Source organism: Macaca nemestrina, chromosome 13 (assembly GCF_043159975.1).
Source record: "Macaca nemestrina isolate mMacNem1 chromosome 13, mMacNem.hap1, whole genome shotgun sequence".
In the NCBI taxonomy this organism is placed as follows: domain Eukaryota; kingdom Metazoa; phylum Chordata; class Mammalia; order Primates; family Cercopithecidae; genus Macaca; species Macaca nemestrina.
The window spans coordinates 2,302,909-2,319,490 of NC_092137.1; the positions used below are offsets into that span (position 1 = coordinate 2,302,909).

The 16,582-nt window shown below is 44.7% G+C and overlaps 1 protein-coding gene across 30 annotated transcripts in view; it reads right to left on the reverse strand.

The window, feature by feature from the left end:
• The window catches only part of LOC105497564 (myelin transcription factor 1 like), a 533,126-nt gene that overhangs the window by 360,712 nt on the left and 155,832 nt on the right, over positions 1 to 16,582 (reverse strand). For 26 of the 30 annotated variants that reach the window (XM_071076157.1, XM_071076158.1, XM_071076139.1 and 23 more), the window contains one exon: positions 16,321 to 16,437. The exons of 2 other annotated variants lie outside the window; for them this stretch is intronic. The gene's annotated coding sequence lies outside the window, so the exon portion shown is untranslated. Of the gene's footprint in view, positions 1 to 16,201; positions 16,438 to 16,582 lie in introns of those variants that run through there. 2 more of the 30 variants (XM_071076136.1, XM_071076143.1) reach the window with 2 other exon arrangements.

Below are 16,582 nucleotides of genomic sequence, written 5' to 3' on the forward strand. Positions count from 1 at the left end.
AAGACAGCGCAAGGCACTGATTGACCAAATCATGTAAAATATGTTTACTAAATCTCAGCTTATTCCTTTCTCATATGCAAATGTGAAAAAAGTCCAGTTTAAAAATTAAATGTAAGTTAGAGGTTTATTGTGCTCAGTTCATTGGTGCCATTAAAGTGTTTTTGCCCTCACCAGAGGAGAAGACTGACTTTCTGCTTTTTGATATCTGTGCTTATGTTGGCAAAGGTGAAGGCTGGAAGGAGGTGGCACTCTCTGCTGAACCTCAGACTACACTGTATAGGGGCAATGGCCTCCAGGGCCCCAGGAATGCCTGACACCACAAGGGGGGGCCCTCCCAGTGCGGAGCAAGAGCTGCCATCTTGGGAACAGAGCAAAGCCGCCGTTGGAGAGCCCTGCTGAGACAGCAGGATCACTGGGGAGGTCTGAGGAAAAACGCACATGTTTTAATTGGACCTTGTCAAGGTTTCTTCAGAAAACAAAACTGTTTTTGTTTTCCATTTGTTTCCATCAGTTTGGGGGAAAATCTCAGGATTTCACTCAAGCCCATTTAGGCACAATGGAGTTTTGATTATGTTACAAAGGTTTGGCAAAATAAGTGTCCTGCTGAAATGCTGATGATGTCACAGTCAGAATGGCTTATTATTCATTTAGAAGCACAGAGTATATTTTTATAAAATAAAACAATCGAGCAGATCAGTGAATCTACTGTCTAAAATTGTAAGAATAATTACTAGTTTTGTTTTTAAGTTTTATCTCAGCCTCTAAAATATAATGAAATCACATAATCCATGTGAAAGCACTGTAAAAATGGTGTATATAGATATAAGGCATTATTATTATTCATAACTTTGCTTCGTTAGTTTAACAAGGACATATCAGGCACTTCATAATTTTACCAAGTAATTAAGCAAACTTAATATGTCCATGGACTAGACTTTTGTAAAATAACCACTTAATAATTTCTTTATTATTCTGGAGATTTTTTGTTACTTTTATGGGAAAAGCAGAGGTGGGAGGGAGCTGCCATTAGTTCAGGTTCAATGGTTACTATTTTAATTTCATTACAATTTTCACAAAGTGCAGTAACTTGTAGTATCTTTTTATCTTTGTTCTTGGTAATGTCAGAGGCCAGTGAGAAATTCAGATGATACATGTGCTGAGCATATGAGGAAAGGCAGGAGATGAAATATTGAGACACGCCTCCTGGGCCTTCCACTGGAGCAAAACTGCCATTGTTTCCCTTCCTATACATTCATCTGCTTCTTTTATAGGATATGCATGGTTTGCTTTGTTCTCATTTAATTTTAAAAGAAAATGTCTGTTGCCATAGAAATATTTTTCCACATTGAGATTGCATCACACCAGCAGGTCTTTAGGCCTTTGGGTGCAGCAGGCAGCACCTCTCAAAGGGTAGATCTAATCTTATGTCCCTACATTTTCACAGCAGACAACGGATCCACAGAGCCAGACTCTGCAGAGGCCTCACACCAGAGAGACCTCATACCTAGGTCAGGCTTCAGTTCTGCAGGGAGCTTCTCTCCTGGCTCCTTTCTCCATTCCTAGATCTCTTGCCCTTTCCACTATTTTTTTCAGTAACATTCCTTCTGGAGACTCAGTTTACCTTCCGTATGGGTCCAAGCCTCATTTTGTCTGCGCTTGTCTACAGTCACACAGCCCTGCCAGCCAGGGGCCATGTGCAGACACACCGAGACCGCACAGTGTTTGCAGCAAGTGGGCTGTGAAGGAATATCCATTGGACTAACTCTATACCTGCCTTGGCCCTCGCTAGGCAGATTTTATTTTGAAAGAAGAAGAAGGAAAAAAAAAAAAAAAACCCACTTCTGATTCCCTGCCATTGTTTCCTAGAAAAAAATCTGCATGAAAAGGTTTGGCAGACTCCCGGGGAGCTGTGAAACAGTGTGTTTGGCATGCAGTCACCTCGCAGTAATTTGCATGTTCCGGGCTGTCATTCCTGGGCTGCGCCTGACAAAGCCTGCAGGGGCCTATCACAAACGCGCACCATGAGATCGCTCCTTTCTTCTCTGCATTAAAGTGACTAAAAGCAGAAACCTTAGCTAGGGTTGGTCACTGTCTTGGATCAAAATGCAATTCATATCAGTTCATATCAGCAATGGCTCTTTATTCAGTCATAGCTCTGCTTCTCTCTCTCCTCCCATGGCATACACACACACACACACACACACACGTGGACATGGGTGCACACATTGCACATATGGATGCACAAACATTCAAGTACACACACACACACACACATATGCATAGGTGGACATGGGTGCACACATTGCACATATGGATGCACAAACATTCAAGTACACACACACACACACTTGAAATTGGATATAAAGAACTTAATATCAACATGGAGGATTAGGCAAGCAGAAGCAACGGTCCATGATGACATGTGTCTTTCACCGACAGGCAGATAGCGCAGGCGGACCCAGAGCCTCTGCTCCAGGGAAGGGGTGATGGGGTGGGGGAATGTTGGTATTTCCTGCTGAAGGGCTCCAGGGCCTCATGCCATTTGTACCCTTACCTATAGGGCATTTTGTTGTGTACCTCGTCTCAGGATTGGTGTTCCAGCACATATGCAGCATTTGGAGGAGAAGAAGTCTAACCTGACATCTAAAACACCCGTTACACCTTGACAAGTTTCCACCTGCCTACATCTCACATCCACAATCCGCAGGTTGCTGTAGCAATCGGCCAGCATGGGGACATGTGAAGAGCTCCCGAGACTCCCAGGAGAATACTTGGTGAAGCAGAGGGCTGTCAGGGTGACGGTGACAGACTTGCTTTTCAGCCTGTGCTAAAAAGGAAGGGAGGTAGCATGCTAGGCAATCCTTATTGAGTCCATATGAGAATCACTGACTTGGAAATAGGGTCAAGGGTACAGTATTCATGGTCTCTTCAGGGTCCTCAAAACTCTTAGGTGTTGACGCTGAATAGACCCTCCTCTACACTGCAAATGCATGTTTTAATTAGGTGCACAGCTGTGCTTTAAATGGAGGTGAGAGGTGCTCAACCAAAAGCTCTGGAAACTCCCTAAATTTACACACACCAGGTGTGGTGTGGGATCTCACCTGGCTTTCCTGCCCCACCCCCAGATGCTGGGGTGCTCCTCACTGCCAAGTGCGGGCTGCCTTCAGACCAGCACTCTCTTCACCCACAGGCCTGTGTTGAGATTGCCAACTAGGGGGTGGCCAATGCCAACCTGGGAGCTGCCTTAGCGAGGGGGTGTGGATCCCCCTGGATACCCCTGGAGAATTAAAGATCTCTTCAAAGGACAGAAAGGCCATTAGCAACTTCTGGCCATTAAAGCCTTCGGCAGCCTTCAGCCCAGTTAACCAAGCAGATGACCTTGAAAAGGCTTGTGCTATTACCTTGTCTAGTACCTTTACATTAAATTGTTGATCACTTGCATTTCCTCTGGGGGGCTCTTCTGTTTGCTACTTTTTCTTCTTTCTCTCCTTACCCTCATAAACATGCAGCAGGCTGTGAGTGAATTCAAAAGCCTAAAGTGCTCAGATGCTGGGCCAGAGCTCCAGGTTGGACACCATGCAACAGCACCCAGGTCTGTCATGTAACAGCTATGTGGCCATGGGTGAGTGGCAATCCACTTCTCTCTGTGCCTCAGTTTCCTCATCTGCAGATGAGGATGATCATAGCATCAACCTCATGGGGTGTTGAGAAGTTTAACGAGGTAATATGTGTGCCTCCCACATAGCGCATGACAATCTTCAAAACTCAATAAATGTTAGTTCTGACTTTCATCATCGTGAGTAGTATGTGCACAAGAAAGACCATGTAGGCTTTGCAAACAAAAACAAAACCTCAGGAGGTACCAAATGTTTGCTTCAGTACATGTCTGTTCACATTTTAGTGTTGGTATTTCTCATTGGAAGAGAAAAAATACTATTATTTGAAAAAGTGGTAAAGCAAGAAAAACATTTACTTTGATTTTTATACAATAGAAACCAAATGGTTGATGAGGGAATGTTTTCTGTAGAGAAGTCCTCCAAATCGTAAATTAAGAATGATAGAATATCATCCGTAACCCTGGAGAAATGGTGGATCTAGGCCATGGGTGTCACTGACTGCCAAAGCCACAACGGAGAAGGTTGAGGGGAGACTTCCTAATAGGTTGGTCAGGCTGACAGCCTGGGCAACATGGGTACCTATCTGCCAACTGTAAGGCTACAGAATGGGAGGCAACCAGACATTGCATGCCACCTTCTCAAGAAGATACCACTAGATCAAAGCTGTGGTGGCTTAGGTCTCTGCATTAACCACCAGTTTGCAGGAAACTCAGAGGTGAGAGGAACATGTTAAATGGCTCCAAAGAAGTGAGTTCAGAAAAACACAGACTGGGGGAACCTCTGCCCAACTTATTCAAGAAATAAGTCACAAGAGGTAAGGCAGGGAGGAGAAGGAAGGAAAGGCTATGTAGAACTCAAAAGAGGATTCGAGACACATGTCAGTAAGATGCCACTGCAGATCTTATGAGATTCCAATTCAAAAACAAACAAAGTGGGCCGGGCACGGCGGCTCACACCTGTAATCCCAGCTCTTTGGGAGGCCACGGCAGGTGGATCACTTGAGGTCAGGAGTTTGAGACCAGCCTGCCCAACATGGCGAAATTCCATCTCTACTAAAAAAAAAAAAAAAAAAAAAAAAATACAAAAATTAGCCAGGCATGGTGGCGCGTGCTACTTGGGAGGCTGAGTTATGAGAATTGCTTGAACCCAGGAGGCAGAGGTTGCAGTGAGCTGAGATTGTGCCACTGCACTCCAGCCTGGGCAATGGAGCGAGACTCCGTCTCAAACAAAACAAAACAAAACAAAAACCAAAGTGTAGTAGTACATTTGTGAGACCATATGTGAAATGTGAATCCTGCTTGGATATTTGATAACAAGACCTTTTTGTAAGGTTTAATGGGTGGTTATGTTTTTATAAAAAGAACTATTATTTTTAGGAATTTATGATAAATTATTTCTAGCTAAAATTACACACTCACTTGGATTTGCTTCAGAGTGACCCACGCCTGCGCGAGGAAGAACGGGCGGGATAAGCGAGGCCACTCTGGGAGCTTGAAGATGTACATTTGGGGCTCAGTCCCACTTGTGCCTATGTTGAATCCTTCTATTGTAAAATGGTAAACAGTAAACAATAATAAAAAGAACTTGAAATGAGAAGCATGTGTCATTAGATTTCCCAGGTCTCAGTTGACAAAATTAAATGAAGAAACAAAGACAAAGAACCCTACTCCCTGGGTATGAGGCAATAGAGCAGGATGGTGCTGGGACGCCAGCTCCCAGGAGCCTCCGAGGTGGTGCATCAGCTCAGTGACTGTGCTGTCACTCTGGGCAGGAGCTGTGCATTAATGTGCATATGAATTTGTGGGGTATTTATTAAATTTTTTTATATACAGGCCCTATACTAGAAATTCTGATACCTTAGGTCTCGAATGGAGATCAGAGCTCCATGGAGAACGAAAAGCAAAGTTGGGGGTTCTAATGGAAGTGTTTTTTGAACACTGGTTTAGGGCCAGGTGATCCTCCCGGTAGTTTCGGAAGCAGGCATACTTGGTGGCGTTTATGCTTAGGATAGACTCGCTTAGCCAACGTCCAATTTCACAGACCAGTGTTTCTGGCTAGAAGTCAGTCTGTGCATCTCTGCAGGAAACACGAATTAATTTGGACCCCAAACTCAGCTGGGACCAGCAAGTTCACCAGAGTCCTCCTTGAAGGCAGACCTGTGTTGGGTGCCAGATGATATAGCAACAAAACCAAGTTAGAACACGGGAAACAGGGTGGGTAGGTAGGGAATGTGGACAGTGCCCCTGGTCCACAGAGAAAGGCGTCGGGTGGGAATGCAGGTGGTGCCTGGGGTCTATAGAGAAAGGCGTCGGGTGGGAATGCAGGTGGTGTCTGGGGTCCATAGAGAAAGGCATCGGGTGGGAATGCAGGTGGTGTCTGGGGTCCACAGAGAAGGTCAGGTGGGAATGCAGGTGGTATCTGGGGTCCACAGAGAAAGGGGTTGGGTGGGAATGTAGGTGGTGTCTGGGGTCCACAGAGAAAGGCGTCGGGTGGGAATGCAGGTGGTGTCTGGGGTCCACAGAGAAAGGTGTTGGGTGGGAATGCAGGTGGTGTCTGGGGTCCACAGAGAAAGGGGTTGGGTGGGAATGCAGGTGGTGTCTGGGGTCCATAGAGAAGGTTGGGTGGGAATGCAGGTGGTGTCTGGGGTCCATAGAGAAGGTTGGGTGGGAATGCAGGTGGTGTCTGGGGTCCACAGAGAAAGGCGTCAGGTGGGAATGCAGGTGGTGTCTGGGGTCCACAGAGAAAGGGGTTCGGTGGGAATGCAGGTGGTGTCTGGGGTCCACAGAGAAAGGCATCGGGTGGGAATGCAGGTGGTGTCTGGGGTCCACAGAGAAAGGTGTCGGGTGGGAATGCAGGTGGTGCCTATGGTCCACAGAGAAGGAGGTCGCGCAGGAATGCAGGCGGTGCCCGTGGTCCACAGCAGCTGAGCCCTCCTGACTCACCCCTTGGAAAGCAGCAGGTCTGAGGCTCTGCTCATGTCCATGTCACCCCTCTTCCTAGGCACACAGGATGCCTGCACCTCCAAGTTTCCTGGGCAGTGGATTGGGGTCTGAATCTGACTCTGACTAACGGAACACTGTGGTCTGGCCCAAAGTGTCCTGCACAGTTTTCATGGCCACGCTAATTTCTGGAAGACTCAGATTCCACAGGGCAGGGCCACGCACTGAAGGGGCTGCCCAGCTGGCAGTAAGCTGTGACATGAGCAAAGAATAAACTTTAATCAGGGTTCTGCTTTCTGAGTTCATTTCTGAATTCATGTTTTAAACAGCCTAGTCTATTCCAACTAGTTCAGATCATGGCCGTATTTACAGGCGTCGGAAACGTTCTCTTGCTCTCAGGTGGCGGTTTGCACTGCTACTTTTATCAGTGCTCACAGTAACCTGACTTGCCACCCTGCAACCCCTTGATTTGTAACCCCGTGACCTTGGAAAGGTGGCAAATAAATTTACTGCAGGCACTGATAAAAGTAGAAGTGGGGGCCTTCATTACCACCCCATTATGTCTTCAATGGAGATCAGAGCTCCAGGTAGAATATAGAAATAAGATCTTGGCTAAGTGGGTCTATCCACAGAATAAACCCCACCTACCAAGTGCACCTGTTTCTGAAACTACCAGCAGGACCAACTGACCCTAAATGAGTGATGTTTAAAGAACGGTTCTGGGACCACCTCCATTAGAACCCCCAACCTTGCTTTTCTTTCTACATGGGGCTCTGAGGATCTCCGTTTGAGACCTAAGGTGGGGGCCTTCATCACCACCCCGGTAGCTAAGATGCCATCTCTTATTCTACCTGCCTCAGTTATACTTATTCATATTTTCTGCAAGAGCAAATCATCAGTTGCAAATCTGTGACAAGGTATTTTGAAGACTTATCACTGAAATAGAATTTATGTTGCCTGACGGTAGTTGTATTAAGAGACAAAACAACACAAACAAAAGGACTTTGACCTCCTATGCTGTCATAAGTTCTGAATGGATTCTTTGCCTCAGCACACCCAGGAAAGTGTTAGTGGTCCGTGACGAAGACGAAATGGGAACAGGTATAAATTTTATGTCTATCAGAAAAGAGCAAAGTTCTTGCTTCTCTTTTTCACTGAGAGAAATAATTTTTTTCCTCATAATTCTTATTCATGCATGTTTCATGTAGCGAAAAATGACCTCAATATCATCCCCTATAGCAATACACATATTTTTTTAATTTAAAAGAATACATATAATTTATATAAATTTAATTTCTTATGGATATTAAACAAAAATAGTGTACGTAATTTAGCTCTTTTTAATGAACTTGGCTAATTCAGATTATTTGATTGTGGTGATGCAGTCAAGCTGTTGGAGTGTTTAAGGTCATGTAGGTGAATAGGCGTTTGTTTTTTGTTTTTCATTGTGTTTTTTTCTTATAGTTATGTCCATATTATTTGTCTTTTGCACCCTCTTCCTCTTTCCTTCATTTCTTCCTTCCTGTGGTTTTGCTTTTTTAGGTCTTTTAAGTATTCCCTTGGAACTTATCATTTCCTGCTGCCACTTGTGTTTCATTTTGTTTTTATCTAACGCCTGTTCCACGCATCCTGTTTGGATGAGGCTGGCTTGCACGACTATGAACAAAACACGTGGGCATCATGACATCTCTTTGCTGCTTCATCCATGTGGGTCCAAGCCGACCAAGTTTGCTAAACACCTGACTTCCGAGCCACCGAGGGCGTCAACACTGGCTCTTATCTTTTGGTTGCTTTTCAAGACCTAGCACAATGCCTCACATAGAGTAGCCACCCCAGATTGTCGGTTGACCAACTATCCTTTTTATTTTCTGTGTGGGACTGAATGAGAAGAAATACCATCTGCATAAACCTGTGACATTCTGCAATGTGCTTTCAGGGCATGTGAAAGAAAGACGTGTGCTGGCAACAGATGATAGACGTGGCTTTCAGGAGCACACACACGCCGCTGTTCAAAGACGGCTTCCCTGTAGCCCCCGCCTGTAGGACTGCACTCCATGTACACGAGTTCCCAAACAGAGTGTCCTGCTAGAGCAGTTTATTTTCATGAATCGGACACAGGACACATAAACGCACTGTGATGGAAGGAAAGAACGGCACTCACAGTTCACCTGCAGCTTCACCAATAAACACTTTGGCTTAGAAAACTCTCCATTTGGCGGGACTCTTTCCTCCTAACCTGTAAATAAGGGGCAGTCAAGGTCTGCCAGCTGCTTTCCCGGACGAGTCTCTGCTGGAAAGGGGACCTGCGCCAGCTCTCCAGGGACACCAGAAGCGAAGCTCGCGGACCCCCCAGTCAGAGACAATTCGTCTTTCCTTAAGTTGGAAAGGAGATTTCGAGTTCTATGATCTACCTCTGATGGTCTAAAGTACTTCTCTAAGGAAATGGATGCAGTAAGGTTACTTGGTAACTTTGTCCATGTTAGACACCAAGTACAGGTGGGGTACATGAACCAGTCACACACACACACACACACACGTGCACACACACACATACACACACGTGCACACAGGTGACCACAGACATCCACATGCCACACACACATTTCCTGAACCTCACAGACATCGTGGCAAGCTCACGCCTAAATATGTCAACATTTACCTTCTAAGAAAAAAACCACATTCTCCCACATAATCGATGTGTAATTTCAACAGAAAAGGAAGTTAATATTATTTAAATCATATCATAAAATATACAGAATATTGGGAATATTCACATTTCCCCAACTGTCCATATGTCCTTTATAGCTGTTTTAATGTATAAAACATAACTAGGATATAAAATTACGTTTTCCTTTATTATTCTAAGGAATTTCTTCCACAATTGCTGCTGTTTTCTCACATTGTCACCTCATAGCTCTTTCTTGAATGTTGTGTTCAAAAATACTTTTTAAAAATAACTTTGAGATTCTGACCTTTATTATTGAAGAAGTAAATAAGTAATAATAAAATATTTTATTTTTCTACTTTGTGAAGCAAATTTTAAAGTAGCGAATTTTAGAAAGAAGAGCATGTATGAAATATTACGAGAGCTATGGGAAAAACTGAAGTTATTAAAAGGTAATTGTGTTTATTAGGCATACACTGTTAACTAGAGAATCTGATGGGAGAATTTCTCCCTCTTCTTTTATTTATTTCCTTCCTCATCTCCTTATTTCCTTTCTTAATTATCTAGCCTGCCTGCCTCTTTTCCTCCCTCCCTCCTTCCCTCTCTCCCTTCCTCCCTCCCACTGTTATAAACTCATGAACACGCGAGACTGTTTTGTCTACAGGTCACTCAGATAAGTCCTCATGAAACAGGAAGCCCTCTTCAAACACTCTCCTATGGCCTCCCTCCCAGCCTCCACCACCAGCACTGCCATCTTCTTTATCTACTCCTGTCACTTAGCTCTGATCCCAATCATTTAGATTGATACATCTCTATATTAGCCATAAATGCTGAATAAGACTCCACAAGCATAACTGTATATTGTAATGAGGGGAAAGGGGGTGGCAATGCACGGGTTTCAGAGTCAGAATTGAAATCCAGAGCTGTCATTCACTGGCTGCGACCTCCGTCAAGTCATTTAAGCTATGGATCCTCAGTCTCCTTAGTTGTAAAATCGTATGAATAATCCCTTTCTACCTAAAATGAAGGGCCGGTGAGGATACATTAGATTGGTTATGGGAAAGTATTCTTTCATGTTTCTTTTAAATTTTATTTTTTGAATATGAGATACATTTGCATCATTCAAAAATAAAGAAACAAATTAATGAATGAACAAGAACAATGAAAACATTTCCCTCTCAACCTGCCTTTTCCCTTAGTAACCCCCATACATATTTTTTAGTGTTTTTGTCTATCCTAGATTTTTTATGCAAATACAAGCAAATACATATGTGTGTGTGAAGTCATAGTTTTGCTTCTCTTCTGTATCTTGCTTTTTTCTTTAACAAAATCTTCCTAAAATCTTTCTGCATCGGTTCAGAGTGCGTCTTCACTCTCCACATAGCTGCATAGTAAGTGAAGGCACTTCGACTGAATACCATAAAGCATAACACAGATGTAAATCAGGTCACTTCCGCCTTAGTCTTTTATGGCGAGGCAAGTGTGCCTTGGGTTCTTTATGAATAATAATGAGGGTGGCCCTGGTTTGAAGGGCTGGTGCTTCTTGCCAGCCGCTGCACTGCAGATTTTACAAGCATTAGCGTCTATAATCCTCAACAACCCTATGACGTGGGAAACACTCCCACTGTTTTACAGATGAAAACCCCAGGTTTTGAGGGGTGAGTGTAGAATTTGTGTATGTTTTCAAAGTTGTACTGTGAAGCCCTTTCACTCTTCTTCCCTGTTGGGCGCGATGATGTCCGAATCCCACCTTGATCTGCACAGCGTTGCTGCACTGTATGCCCACCACATGCACCTTCACCTTCTTCAAACCAGATACCCCTGTCCTCCTGGAGACCCTCAACAACTTCTCCTGGACTCTGTCAACAGCCCCCTGTCCTCCAGGCACTGGCGTTAGCTCCTCCAATCCACATTTCACACTGGGAAATCAGACCCTGTCTCCTCTTTGCTCAAACTCACCCGTAGTCTCTCACCATCTACAGAGCTCAACCGAAACTCACCAGGCCCACCCTGCCCTCCCTCCCACTTCCCACTCCCAAACCTCCGGCCTTTCCTGATGCTGGTACCACATCTGGACTATCCTTGTCTAAGTCAAAAGATGTCCTTGGAGCCAGCCTGGGAGGTAACTCTGCAGCCCTCCGTGCCTTCTCCAGGAACACACAGATTCCCCCTTTGGGGTGGTTTTGTCTGCATGACTTTGCAGCTCCTCCTCCAGCTATTCTCTTGTTGTGGCTGCTGTTATGCCCTCACCCTTATTAAACGGCTCAACAAGAACAGCTTTTCTGCAGAATTCTCTGATTCCATTTCTATATAACATCTGGCATGTAGTAGTTGACTCAAACATGTTATACAAATGCACACAAGAAAATATTTTTTTTTTGCATATGGATGGGGTATTTGAAATAATTCACTTATAATGCATTTTATTTAAAAAGATAGGCATTTACTTCATTTAGATGTGTGTTAAATTTTATCTCTTCACTTGCACCCACAAACAACAACAAATGAGAAACTCAAAAAAACAGGTGACTTCACATCGGTGGGATGTGTGTGTAGACTCATGAGGCACCTGTAGATCTATGAATAACTTTGCAGAACGGTGTGGGCTCAACAGGAGGAGGAAGCATCTCAGAGGCTCCAGGTCGGAGGGGCGTGCGGTAAAAAAGATGGAAGGTTGCATGATGAGGGTGTGCATTGTATTTCATTTAAAAGAGAACTACATGTGCATGCTAGGCAGTCAAGTGCCAAGTCAGAGCCGAACATAAAAAGTAATTCTTTCTGCTACTTTTGACCTTCAGTTAAAAGCACTCCTTAGGTGTGTTGGGGTGCATATGGCAAGTTCTGGATCTTACTTTCACACTTTATAACACTTACTGCAGGTCCTTGCACATCAGCTGTTTCTAAATTATGAACAAATGAAAACGAGGCTTTACACGGGAAGGTAATGGACCCACCCATTGTTGAGACTGACATTTTTCGGGTGCCTACACAATAGACATAGCAAGTGATGTGATGAGAGCGGGGTACACAAATAAGCCACACTCCGCCTTCAGGGCCCCAAGCTCTCCGAATGCTTCAGATGGCCCTGAAGTGCTTTGGATAAAAGATGCTGACATGGAGACTGGTCAGCCCTGAGCGTGTTTTACTTCAAACACAGAATCAGTGTTCCAGGCTGTTTGTGCCTCTGCTACCTGAGAGCGACTCTCCCTTTTCCAGGAGTTTTTACTTCCAAGAAATAACGGAGGCCGAACCCACTCCAACCTTTCTAATGCTCAGCCCCAAGGCCCCAGAGCCAGGTGATGCAGTTGGTGGTCTTCACTGGGGAGCTGCCATCTGGAGGGGAACCGGGCACCTCTGTCCACTTCTCATTTCAAAAACAATACAGCTCTGGGAAATTCTAAAACATCTTCTGTGTTTCAAGGACTAAATTTAGTGTTTTAGACACTTATAACATGTAATCCTTGTAACAGTTCTGTTAAGAAGCAATTATTATGGCCATTTTACTGATGGGGAAACTGAAACTCAGGTTCAAGGAGCCAAGTAACTTCTCTGCAGATGATGGGGTAGAATCAGGATTTGTTCTCCAATCTGACATCCTATAACTTTCTAGGAAATTTCTGCTGGACGCTGAACTACTTACGGGACCAGCAGACCTTTTCTCTTTCAGCTCCTTGGGCAGTGCGGTAGGAGCACACTCGGCAGGTTGTGTTCCTGCTGTTTCTCTCTCGATCACCTCTTTTGGCTTGTTCTGTAATAACGTATTATCATGTAGGATGCTACGTTAAAGATACACCGATTCCAGCAAGTCATCTCAGTGGACAATGTCAACTAGTGCTCTGTTTTGGCTAAATCACGTATGACACAGATTCACATGCCAAATAAGATTTCTGAAGTCCGAGGCAAACATAAGGAGCCTTTAAAAACATCTATGGCATCGTTAAGGTCTTTCTCAGCATTAACCTTTTTATCAAGCTGGTAGCGTACAGTCCCCTGCAACCGGAAATTGTTCTCTTTTGTGTTTGGTATTTTATTCTCCATGTTCGCTATTTTTTTTTTTTAATGTGTCAAATTCATATGTTTATGTTTTTGTTTTGTAGTCGCAGAGGATGTGGGAAAACAGGCCAAATGGAATCCCACCCCAAGCAGTCGTGTGGTCTGGTCCTGTCTCGTGGCCACGCCTGGCTCTGCCCCACAGACTGCTGACCGGCATCCCTCACCCTTCAGGGAAAATGTTTTCTTTTGGCGTAGGTGCGGTTTTACGGACAGAACTCCCTCTGTATCCAGGCGTGGAAACACCCCTTCCAGTTGGATTTGGTTTGGTTTCACATCCCACACAGTTTTCAGGATGATATTTCTAGTCAGACAGGGTGATACAGGCACAAACACACTAGGAACGTTTCCTCCGCTTGAAATCTTTCGAGTCTCTTGAATTCTGCTCTGATTTCCACAGAGGTGACAACCTTGCTCTCTTCATCCTTCTTTCAGACTCTGTGGAAGCTTCTGCTAGCTCCACCTTGGGTACCAGGCTCAAGTATCAGTGAAGGGCTTTCCTGGGAGCAGCACGTCTGTGGACGGTAACTTTAGACTGTCCTGCGAGTTTGCAAGGGACTGTTCACCCAGGGAGGAGTCAGTGACCGTCTCTCTGCCAAAAGTGACTGCGGCTATTTCAGAACTGGGAACTTAAGTCTTCACCATGAGTTGACAAACTCAGGCCCGCAGGCCAAATCTGTTCTCTACTGATGCTGTAAATAAAGTTTTATTGTCAGGTGGCAATGTCATTTGCTCGCTGTTGCCTATGGCTCATTTCAGACAGTGGTGGCAGTGGTGAGCAGTTGCACGGAGACCACTCCCTCCCCAAAGTCTAAAATAGTATCTGGCTCTACAAAAAATGTTGGCCCACCAGGTCTATGTAACACAATGATTTACAAATTGCCATTTTATAGCTTATTATGTGAAGATGTATTCTCATTAATTTAGCAATGTATTCCCATTCTATAATGCTAAATCTATTTATTTCTAGGTACTGTTTTATATATATTTCATTGTATCACCCATTTACTAAATTACTTATGACATACATAGAGAAAATAGATATTGACCATCCCCTGAGAGTCAAATATTAATCTTTAAAAAATAAGAACATGGATAACAAATCCCAGAAGTCAGAGGCTCTGCGTCTGCATACTTCACGGTGTGTGGCTGTCACGGTGACCTTTATGCCTTGCTACCAGAGCCCTGAAAGTGAGGAATGATTGGTGAGGACTGAATGAAGACAATGAGGACTGAGTGGAAAGACTGACGTGAAATGCAAGCATTGGTTGTGTGTCTTGCTCTTATTATCTAATTGGATCTGGAGGCCCCTGGAGACCTTTGGGTGCTAAGCTTGTCTTACACCCAGAAGGGTTTGCTCACTCAGGCCCTGGCTAGAGGGATCCCGGTGTACACGCCACTGAGCATGGCAGTCTCCAGGGCAAAGCAGGACAGGATTTCAGCTGCTAGAACCTCGAGATCTCTTTTTCCCCTAACCAAGTTCAACTTGCTCTCCCACTCTGAAAATGGACACCTCTCAAAATCAAAGGTGATACCTCAGCTGAGAACCCTACTGAAAGCCAAGTATGAACATGGCTGTTGCTTGCACATCCAGCTCACTGTTTTTCCTTGTGATTTCATGTAATTCCGGGTGAGATTGGTATGTGAATGCTTTATATCCAACTACACTGAGCACGCTCATTGAAATGCGAACATCTAACTCAACGCCAGAATCCAATTCAATGAAGCCACATGTAAACATTACACCCTTATAAAATATTTCATTAAACGTCCTTAACTTATTACTAAAATTCAATGAGATGAGATAAAACAAGACAGCCTAGACATTTGAAACACCTACAGTTCAGAAACTTTAACTGCTTCTGAAGCCAAGTGTGCATGAACACTCAGTGTGAATAGGTTCTTTTGTTTTTTCTTTTTGTTGTTGTTGTTGTTTTAACCTCGGGGAAATGTACGATTAAACATAATGCCTTCCCAAAACTGGAGCAACGAGTGCAGTGAGTTTCTTCAGGAAAATGAATAGGGTACAGATGAGAAAATGATTAGAACAATTGTGACCTATTACAGCAGTTCATAAAGCTCTCGAAGCTTGCAGCACCACAAGCTTGCGGCATATGGAAGACAATCCCAGCCTCTAATTTCTGTGCAGTGGTAAGTAGTTCTATTATCAGACAGGCAAATGGGGCGGTCGGCAGACAAATAAATCACAATTGCACAGTGAACCTTAAAATGCACGCCACAGCTTTCCTTATAGAGCATGCTGAGAAATTGCCATTTTTACCAGAATTTTCTTCTTTTCTTCATCAGAGTGACATATATAAAAGTACTTCGAAATGTGAGTATTGAGAAGATAACACCAGAGTTCCCATTCCACTCACTCGTTCAGAACCAGAGACTTTGCAGGATCTGAGATTTGGGCCATATTTCAGTCCTGTCGACCTCCAGCCCTAAAAATATGTGCTGCCAGGCAGCAGCCACTGGGTATGTGCCAATCTCATCCCTCCCCAGTCCTCCAAATCAGACCCCAAGTGCTTTACTAAGCAATTCCTTCTGCTGCAAGTGTGGATTCTGTGTGCAGTGATTCTACACGAGCCATTTCCACGTGAGGGTCATGGGCACCCTTCCCTCCCCACTGGCCACGCCGAGGCATCCTCTCAGCACCCACAAAGGAGGCTCACATCATTCCTGCCCGATATAACGTCAGCAGTGAGGACAAGCTATGCCTCATCTAATTTAACTGCAAAGGGCTCTTTTTGGCAGGAATTGCCTCTTTGGAGAGGATGCGCAATGCAACTTTTAACTGCCTCCCGGAAGCCATGAAGCACCAGGCAGCTAAGATGAAAGTATTTACTCAAAGCAGCAAATGGGACAAGCACCAGAGGAGGGGCTGCGTGCAGCAATCCCGGGAGCCCCGTGCTGGGCACAGGTACCTGTACTCTGTCGCCAGGAGCCCCGTGCTGGGCAGGGGTACCTGCACTGTCGCCAGGAGCCCCGTGCTGGGCAGAGGTACCTGCACTGTCGCCAGGAGCCCCGTGCTGGGCAGAGGTACCTGCACTGTCGCCGCGCTGGGTGGGTGATCCCTGGACCTGATATTCTTCTGCCGTCCACCAGGGTTCGAAGATGCCCACTGGATAGGAATTCACCAATTCTCCTCTGAGTTCATTTTCTAAAGGATAGAGCGACAACACAAAATACCTTAAGTAAGAGAAGGGAGGAGGGTGTAAGGAGGGTTTGCTCCCCTGTGCTGTGACACTCACAACAGCTACGTTTCAAGATACGTAACTGCACCTTGAGAAGATGTGTAAATAATT